Source organism: Lissotriton vulgaris, chromosome 7 (genome assembly GCF_964263255.1).
Source record: "Lissotriton vulgaris chromosome 7, aLisVul1.2, whole genome shotgun sequence".
Classification (NCBI taxonomy): domain Eukaryota; kingdom Metazoa; phylum Chordata; class Amphibia; order Caudata; family Salamandridae; genus Lissotriton; species Lissotriton vulgaris.
The window spans coordinates 1,124,118,956-1,124,128,565 of NC_141695.1; the positions used below are offsets into that span (position 1 = coordinate 1,124,118,956).

The 9,610-nt window shown below is 44.0% G+C and overlaps 1 long non-coding RNA gene across 1 annotated transcript; it reads right to left on the reverse strand.

Moving 5' to 3' along the window:
- Positions 1-7,651: 7,651 nt before the first annotated feature.
- LOC147703016 (uncharacterized) lies at positions 7,652-8,179 on the reverse strand. The gene is made up of 3 exons (XR_015297272.1): positions 8,123-8,179; positions 7,971-8,022; positions 7,652-7,726 (listed from the first exon to the last, which is right to left on the reverse strand). It is a non-coding gene; the product is annotated as an uncharacterized LOC147703016 (long non-coding RNA).
- Between the last annotated feature and the right edge of the window lie 1,431 nt (positions 8,180-9,610).

The window sequence follows — 9,610 nt, forward strand, 5'->3', positions numbered from 1 at the left end:
CGTATTTTCTAGAGCGGACGGTGTTTACATAAGCCACAGCTCAAACGATCCTATTTATTTCTCGATGTCATATACACGAGAACAGTATGTCCCTTTTGGGCAAAGTAAAAGTATGAGCCTTAAAAAGTCGTTGTTTTTGATAACGTTTGCACGCGGTAGGGAATTATAGTCGCAGGAATTCAATACTCATAATACAATTTTGATAAAGCGCATTAAGGGCCTGAGAGCTATCTCCAGTCTCTCCAGTCTTTAAAATATACCGCCTCTTAAGTTGTAATGTGCCGAACGTCCCGCGTGCAGTTCCGGTTATTCAAAATTTCTACTTTGAATAACTGGAACTGCACGCGGGACGTTAGGCACATTACAACTTAAGAGGCTGTATATTTTAAAGACTGGAGAGACTGGAGATAGCTCTCAGGCCCTTAATGCGCTTCATCAAAATTGTATTATGAGTATTGAATTCCTGCAACTATAATTCCCTACCGCGTGCAAACGTTATCAAAAACAACTACTTTTTACGCTTATACTTTTACTCTGCCCAGAAGGGACATACTGTTCTCGTGTATATGACATCGAGAAATAAATAGGATCGTTTGAGCTGTGGCTTATGTAAACACCGTCAGCTCTAGAAAATATGTCTCTGCTCGAGAGGAAGGAGGAATCAATCCCCTACCTAGAAGGCAGGCTTTCCCTTAAAGCTATCTTGGGAAGACAGCTAATATTTTCCTGATGAAGGCGGCTATATGTTAAATGTCTGTCGAAACGTGTTGAAAATTAAGGGAGAAGTACAATATATATTGGTCAAGGAGAATTCTGACTGTTGCCGAATATACCTTATCTGTACCTCCCTGTTTAGATCTAGGAATTAATTCGATGAACTCATGTATATGATTTGTTCCTTTGTATATTGTCTGTTTTCCCTTGTTTTATATACTTTTTAATATGTTTTTTAATTGTTTTTTAATCATATAAATAAACTGTGCATACTGAATCTATTTGTCCTAACAGAATTTGGTTACTCATTGCATTGCTCTGATTGATATGTTTTTATGTTTAATGTATTGATGTATATTTTGTCAGTATAAGTCGCTATGTTTTCACTAAGGTGCCCAAAGGGAATTTCTTTTTGACACACAGTCAGTAGTTGGTACCCCATCCCTTTGGTAATGGGTCCCTCTCTCTTTTATTAGAGTGTTTATTATTTTATCCAATTTCTCCCTTCCCCCTGAGGTAACAGTTTGAAGGCTTGATTATTTGAGCTCCGAGTTGTTGCCCAAGGAGGATTTGGGAGCTAGCATCTCTGTTACTGTGCAGCTATACAACGAGTATCCTTTAAGGTTATAGTAAATCTGACAACTTGCCTGACGCCCTGCAGCTGCAAGTGCCAAAGGAAGCCGACCCTCCAGCTGACGCACTGAGAGAGACGCTGTCTTTTCTCTTGCCGATAAATCCAGCTCCAGTGTTTCCGGCTTACCCTTGCGGGTATCTGGGAAATCGAGTCCTGAGAGAGAGATACAAGACCTCCTTCATTCTAAAACCAAGGTACGGAGCTGATTAGACCTCTTAGAGAATTCTTGGAATAGATTCCTGGCAGAGAACTACTAAACTTAGGCTACTCCTCACTTACTTCCTCCCTAGTAGTAAACTTAGGTTAGGTACACCAGGGTAGGCGTATTTGAGAAGCACCAGTTGAGTACTTTTAGTCATTATTTATTACTGTATGTATTTTATACATTTTATGTACTTTTATGGCTTAGAAACCATATCATGCTTTTACAGTACTACTTCATAATACTGTTCGTAATATATGCATTGCACTTTATAACCAGTATTACGATTGTAGCAGTTCATTTCCAATGCTTGAGAAAGAAGACTGTTCAATAAATGCTTTTATTGAAAACGCCCGTCTCTTTATTTCAATGCATTTTAGGTGAAACAAAGCATGCACGATTGACTGAGTAAAATAGTTATCTATTGTTTCCGCGACTCTAGAGATTTGATTTCTTATTCTTGGGAAACAAAGTTGTCATGTTTATGCGGTTGTCAGAAACTAATCCCTTCTTGTGAATTCAAGAAAGTTTCTAGTGACCTCTGAGCTAGCTCGCACTCTCTATTAAGTTTAATACATTCGGTAGAGACCTAGTCGACTTCAGTCCTACATCTAAACTACAGTATATATTATTCCAATGCGCAGAGCCTATTGGGAATATAGGAACTACACTACAGCTTGATTCCAGTGGCACAGTGAGCCCAGGGCCCACATCTGGGCATACCTGGCGCATTGAGGATGAGAAAGCAAAAGACACACAATTGATGGATGGTACACAGAGCAAATCAAAACATTCACCCCCAGTCAAGAGATCTGGGTTAAATCCATCATTCTTTTGCTCACCATGCCACCCGAGTTTAGACCTGGCCATATGCAAATCAGTCTTGACCCTGTGCCTCATGGGAACAGTTCAGCCCGAACTGCCAAGCCAGGTCCTTCCTGGACTGGAAACAAGCATCCTAGGACCGTTTTGGGGGCTTCAGTGGCACAGTGAGCCCAGGACCCACGTCTTGACTGGGGGGTGAATGTTTTCATTTGTTCTGCATTTCATCCATCAATTGTGAATTAAATGATAGTAGGTACCTGCGTTCACTCCAAAGTAATGACGTGCTTTAAATCTTTTTTTCATGTTTATGCCATTACGACCCACATTGCAGTGCACTGTGTACACACTCGCAGGTATTGATATGAGAAACAAATATTCTTCATTCAAAATAAATGGACGAAAGCAGTGCCAGCTGTTTTTTTTATAATTAAAAAACTTCTATTCTTGAATTAAGCAAACATCTGTCTTATCAGAGAACAATTTATTGGACAGGCACTCTGTACATCTTAACCAAATAATGTTGCGCAAAAGCTAAAGATTTGTTTTATTTTCTATGAGTTTCATGTCCGTTCTGTCGGAAGTTAGGATCTGACTGCATAGATACCCCCACTTTTTTCCTGGTGTTTTGATGGTTTTGACTGGTCTGACTGGGATCCTGCTATTCAGGAGCCCAGTCTATCTGCTTTCTCCCTTAAATTGATCTGTATGTACTTTAGGTAGACTCCAGTGTTGTATGGCATTTTAGATTCCGAATGAATTTTCCCGCTTCATGCCCTTATATTGGTACAATTTGCGTTACCCTTATATAGGCATAGAAATAAAGCCCTTATTTAGGCATAGCCCATGCTACCCAAATACAGGCATGGCTACTTCCATCTGTTCATCAAATGTCACAACGATTTCTTGATAAACCAGACTCTTAAGCAGAAGGGAATTCCACTAGCCTGGATATTGATTTCTCCAAGAAACTCATTCTTATGCATGAACAACTATTCCTTAGGGGTTCATACATGACATTCATATGCCCGACTTTACGTCAAAGCTGGCTTTCCTAAACACCTTCAAGGTATAAATATACCTTCACTTGCTATAGCAAAGCACGGTGTGGTTCGGTGCAGTTCGACTACCTACTTGCCCTATGCAGCTCGCTACTGCAAGTGCCGAGGGAAGCCAACTCTCCAGCAGATGCACTGACAAGAAGCTGTCCTCCTCTGCAGAGAATCCAGCTCCAGTGTTTCTGATTCCCCTTGCGGGGTGTTGGGATATCGAGTCAGAGACAGAAATACCAACCTCCTTCATTCTCAGGGATGGAGCTGATTAGAACCTAGAGAAATCTTTGGCAATTCTTGGCAGAACTAAAACTTATGCTAAATAGCACTTACTTCTTCCCTCAGACTAGACCTAGGTTAGGTACATTGGGGTAAGCATATTTTAGAAGCATCAGTTGAGTATTTTAGCCTGTGTTATTTATGTATGTATTTTTATATGTCATAGCACTAGACAATGCTCTTACAGTATTATTTTATAATACTATTCTCACTGTACGCATTATACTTTGCATTCTGTCTAACGATTGTAGCAGTTCACCTCTCTTGCATGAGAAAGAAGACTGTTCAATAAATCCTTTTATTGAAAACGCCTGTCTCTCTATTTTCTCTGCAACTCTGTAGAAACGAAGCATGCACGATTGACTGAGTAAAATAGTTATCTATTGTTTCCACGACTCAGAAGATATTTGTTCTAGTCCTAGGGCAACAAAGTTGTCACATTTATTTGGTTGTCAGAAACTAATCCCTTCTTGTGTAGTCGAGAAAGTTTCTAGTGACCTCTGAGCTAGCTGGCACTCACAATTAAGTTTAGTATATTCGATAGAGACATACTGACTTCATTCCTATGTCACACCAATAGGATATATTATTCCAATGCACAGAGCATATTGGGAATATAGGAACTACACTACACCACATTGGATTCTGGGGTACCCTTATCAGTCCCTAGTATATGGTACACCAAGTACCCAGGGCATAGGTACCCCAGAGGCCTCCCATGGGCTGAAGCATGTATTATGCCACCCATGAGAGGCCATTCAAAATGAGACGACATGCCTTCCACTGCAGACTGTGCAAGATGGTGCTTGCACCACTTACTGAGATGTAGGTTCACTATATTTATCTAAATCACTACACTTAAAAACCCCTATGGCTGGCCTTATCAATCCTGAAGGCAGGGTGCTGGGTTTTACGTGAGAGGGCGCCCGTGCATGAGCAGAGCCCCTCTGCAGCCTTTGGAGACTATTCTTCAGGGTTGCCTGTGATTCAGCCAGACATATATGTTTAAGTGCATTACTTCTGATAAGAAACATATTGTGTTTGGTGTCAAACACCTTGGAATCATACCTCCACACCAGTAACTGGTGTGGGAAGTATGATTCCACCATTCTAGAACCACTACTGTGGGTCACCGGTCTCCCGGTACCAGCTTTCTCAACCTGCGCAGCATAAAATGGATGCTGCCAGCCACAGACACGGGTCTGCCCTCCTGCTACTGAGCCAAGCTCGCGCAGAGGAAGGCATGACAATAGGCATCCTGTCACAGGGAGGTGTAACCACCTCTCAGACAGGATTTAGTGTATTAGGGCTGTGTGGGTGCACTCTGAGAATGCCAGCGAGTCTGCACTTGGGGCACATTTGGTGTCTCTGTGTATGCATAGTCCAGCTCAAATCAGTTCTGGGAGCCATTGGCTCCTGCTCTGGCATGACACTGGGCAAAGGACAAGGGTTTAACCACCCCTCTGTGTTGCCCCTCCCCTAGGAGGGTCCACAGAATCATTTTACAACCGCTTCCCATGGGTATAAAGTGGGTTACCTGACTACAGCACTTTAGCTTTTACCTGGACAAGATTTTGCTAGGAAGAAACCAAGTACTTTGACTGCCTGCACGATGCTGGACGACTGAAGAATCTCCCTTGGAGTAAATGAGTTACTCCCCTGCAAAAGCAGGTACCAAAATGCATCTGACCAGGTTGCTTCTCCCAAGCTTCTGAGGACTCTGAAGATTTCAGCAACACAGGAGGTGTATTTCCGAAGGTTCCTGAGGTTGATCTCCCTTTCAGTGTTTCTGAGACCAGTATCCCTCGTGGAAACCGTGCAACCAGAACCCCTGTGCACAGTGTACATTTGCAGTTCCATATGCTTAGTGACAATTCCTGAGCCTGTGCATTGGAGTCCGTGTAGTCCGTACCCCGAGCAGAATATGCACAGAAGATTTCCAGCCTCCACTCACTGAGTGTCCTGTGGGCTAGTACTTTGTAAACTTGCTGGAAGTCTCCTTGCGATCCCTGGTCCTTTGGCCTGTGGGTCCTGTCGAGGGTCCCTTCATTTGTTCTTGGGCTTACCTGGTTGCTCTAGATGTGCCCTGACTCTCCATTGCTTGGGGATTCCCCTGGCCATTTCTGGTCTACTCCGTTACCTGTTTTCTCTGACCGTGTCGGTTGCATTTACCAAGGCTTGTTCGGCCTCCTGCCGGACTTTGACCCGTCAGCACTCGACATCCTTTGTGGCACAGCTCACCTCTGGATCCTGGTTGTCCTCGACATCTCCTGGTCCCCGTGGCTGCAGAGTCAAGCAATCCTTCTTTACTCCTGAAGCACCCAACATTGGTGGGCATTCCACAACGAGCCTATGGTTACCTGAAGTGAGCCAGACTCTGTCCCCTCTGCTTTCAGGTTCCTCTCACCTCGAATCCAGGGTTGGATTCCAGCAGACACTCTTCGCCCTCCTGGCAGCAATACTTCTCCGCAGCTCTCCACCGAAAACGACAAAGGTTTCCGACATCAGTTGACCCCTATGCACCCGGCTCCTCTGGGATAGCTAACACGGGTACCTCGGTACTCACTGATGGGTTGGCCTTAGAAACTCCTATGCTCCAAAGAGTTTTTTGGAAGTCCTTGTAGAAGTGTCCTTAACCCCCTGGCCGCGGCCGCGATTCTGCGCCTGTGCGGCACATTCCGATCGCGGGTGCCGTCAACAGCACAATAGCACTGTGTGCCATGGCGTCTCCCGGTCGTCATCAGCATGGAAGGGGTTAAACTGTAACTTTGCAACCATGACTTTCCCATAGAGTAGTACGGAGCACGTGTCGGTGTTTCCTCACTGCACCTGTCCTCCGTGGGCTCCCTGTGTCACTCCTCAGGGTGGTTCCTTGGGGTCCCAGCGATTCTACGTGCTCTAGGCATTATCTGGTCAAGTCGTTGTTGTTATACCATTTTTTCAGTATATTGTTCAGTCTCCCCCTGGAGCCCGCTGTATAATTTGCTATTTACAAATGTTCATTTGATTCAGTATTGAGCACTTTGTGCCCTAGTCTCTCACATAGACTAGTAGAGAGGGTTATATTAATAAATACATATCTTTATATAACTACTGTGTGGTTTTCCCTTCTTTTAGTAATTTAGGAGGTGATATTCTGGTAAAGCAAACTGCTTTACATTCATTCAAGATTAAGCCTGAAGGCTGCTCTCCACAGCTACCACTAGGATAGCTTTCTAAAGGTTATCTTTAACCTCATACATCATAAGGGTTGTGTGGACTGGTACAGGGTGCCCACTTTAATTAATGAACAGCATATACCAAGCCACTTTCTCACACGTTCAACAAGTGAAAATAATTTTAAACACTCTTTCATGCTCTACTAAGATAAATTAATTAATAGATAATGAACCAATCTTTTGTCTCTGTTTCTTGAACACTGAACATTTCATGCAATTGCTTTTTGTGTGGGGGAAGGTTTTTAACTCGTAGATGTATGTATCAATAAGGACAAGCTAAGGTTAAGAGAAGTTGGAGACTCAGAGCAGTACTTCAAAGAAGGAGAAACATTGTTTTCCTTATAAAGCCCTTACCCACCGACCTAGTCGGTGGCATGCTTCATCATCGGACCCACCGCAGTGGCACCGAATGTGCCCCGGGTGTGCTTCAATGCCAGGTGACTGCGGAGCTGGTATGTTGCAGAGTGTGCAGTGAGTTGGGTGAGAAGGGTGAAGTTTAAAAGCTATACAGCTGGGCCCAGTACCCGAGGGTAAAATATTTTAATGAACTGGGCCTCTGTTAGCGGATAAAAGGCAAGTAGGCGTTAATTGGAGTGCTAATTATGACCTCCAGCGTCTAGTGTGGTCCACATGTTTCAACCAGTGCCTTATAGATTTTATACTGGCTTTCCTCAGGATCGTTTTAATATGTGCAAAACATGCAGATTAAATAATAATTAAATTATAGTGGTTGTGTTATCTTTAGGCTAAGTGAAGCGCACACTAAGGCGCTATAACTGTTAGAGGGGGATTCCCTCAAGCTTGACTATATATAACACATAGGACAAAGACAAGACGTACATTGTAGAGTCATATTAGAATGGTATTTGATATACCACATCATGTGCCGGCTTATAAGGTGGTGTGCGACCTATAATCGGCTACTGTGGGTTCATGCTATGGGCATGAAGCTGGTGAGGGTTTTTAAAATGAAACCGATAGTGGTGGTGGTGGGCTAGAGAGCGTATTTACAAGGTGAGGTACAGGTAAGTATACTGCTAAGTCCTCACTCAGTTTTGTCTTGTAAAAAGCTTCATGGGTCGCCTGGCAGAGAAAGAGACCCTGTAATAATAGTAACTTGGTCACAATATGTCCAACCTGTAGGGAGAAAAAAAGTGGTGGCTTACCCCATTCGTGGCTTTAGCGGTTCTATTTTACTCACGAGTGTTGCAGTCTGGTTCCTCCTTGGACCTATTCGTCCTTCCGCGGCGCCCGTTATGAGAGAGGAGGGCCGCCCGGTCTCTATTTGTAGTTTAGTAAGTTGGTTTCACCTGCATTTGGTGGAAAGAGAGGGAGGGGTGCGTGCGCGCTGTTTGCATTGTCATGATTGGGCTTCAGCGCATGCGCCGGGGACTAGCGTGAGTTCTGCGCATGCGCGGCCATCTTGCGTATGCGTATTGCACGAAATGAAGTAAACTGTGGGCAAGTTATGGGCGGTTCGTGTTTTCAGCTCTTGTTATGCTGAATGTTGAAGTTAAGCATGCTGCTTGCCACGTTCGAGGTTGGTGAGGCTTATGACTTCGAGTCATTGTATTTCATGACTAAGACTTAAAATAAAAATAAAAATAAAAATAAAAGTAAATATTACCACGATGGGTGATAGTCCCAGCAAGGGCATGGCCAAACACGTGGGTAAGTGATGGCTGCTTATGAACGCACTGAAAAAGTGCGAGGGGGACATGCAGTTCAGGGCACCCGCCAGGGGTACACTAGGGAGGGGGGAATGGAGGGATAGGGGCACTCATGCAGGTATGTACTGGCACAGGTATTTTAGCGATATATGGGGTTTTTTCAACAGAGAGACTACAAAGTCAGGGAGTTCCATGGTATGGCATCGTTAAGGCCTTGGGTATGCGTAGATAAGCGATATATCCAGCGCTGTTCCTTCTGTAGGGGGAATTTTTCATTGACATTGGTGTCAAATTGTTCTATGACAGTCCAGGAGAAGTCATTGGGGGTGTGGTTATGGGTTAGGAAGTGGTCGGTGAGTTTACTAATGTTTTTACCACACCTTATGGTACTCCTGTGCTCTGCCATTCTTGTCCGGACTTTCCGGGTGGTCATGCCAATGTATCTTAGACCACATCGGCAGGTTATTAGGTACACCAAATTAGCAGAGTTGCAGTTCGTGAACTGTTGTTGTGTCCAAGTCTTGCCCGGTTCTAGGTTTAGTGTTTTTGAGGGTGATGTCAGGTGGCACACGCTTCAATTGTTGCAGGGTTGGTGGCCGGTGATCTTCGGTAGGCCCCATGCGTTAAGAATGGTGTTGTCAGTTCTGCGTGGGGTTGGCCGGGGCCTGGTGTTTACTAGTTGGTCTTTGAGGTTGGTTGCTCTTTTGTAGGCAAAACGTGGTTTTTCCCATTTTCTTGTTCCAGAGTTTATGATTTTCCAATTTCTTTGTATGATATTTGCTACCTGGTTTGATGCTGTGTTGTAAGTTGTCACACAGGTGAAGGTAGGTTCTTCCTGCGGTCTTTCAAAGGTTTCCAGGAGTGCCTCTCTGTTTTGGTTCCTTGCTCTTTTACAGGTGTTTTTTATTATTCTCAATGGATAGCCACGGTCGTTGAGTTTGTGGATCAGTTTGTTCGATTGTAGTTTGTAATCCTGAATGTTGCTGCAGTTACGTCTTATGCGTAAGAATTGCCCGTAA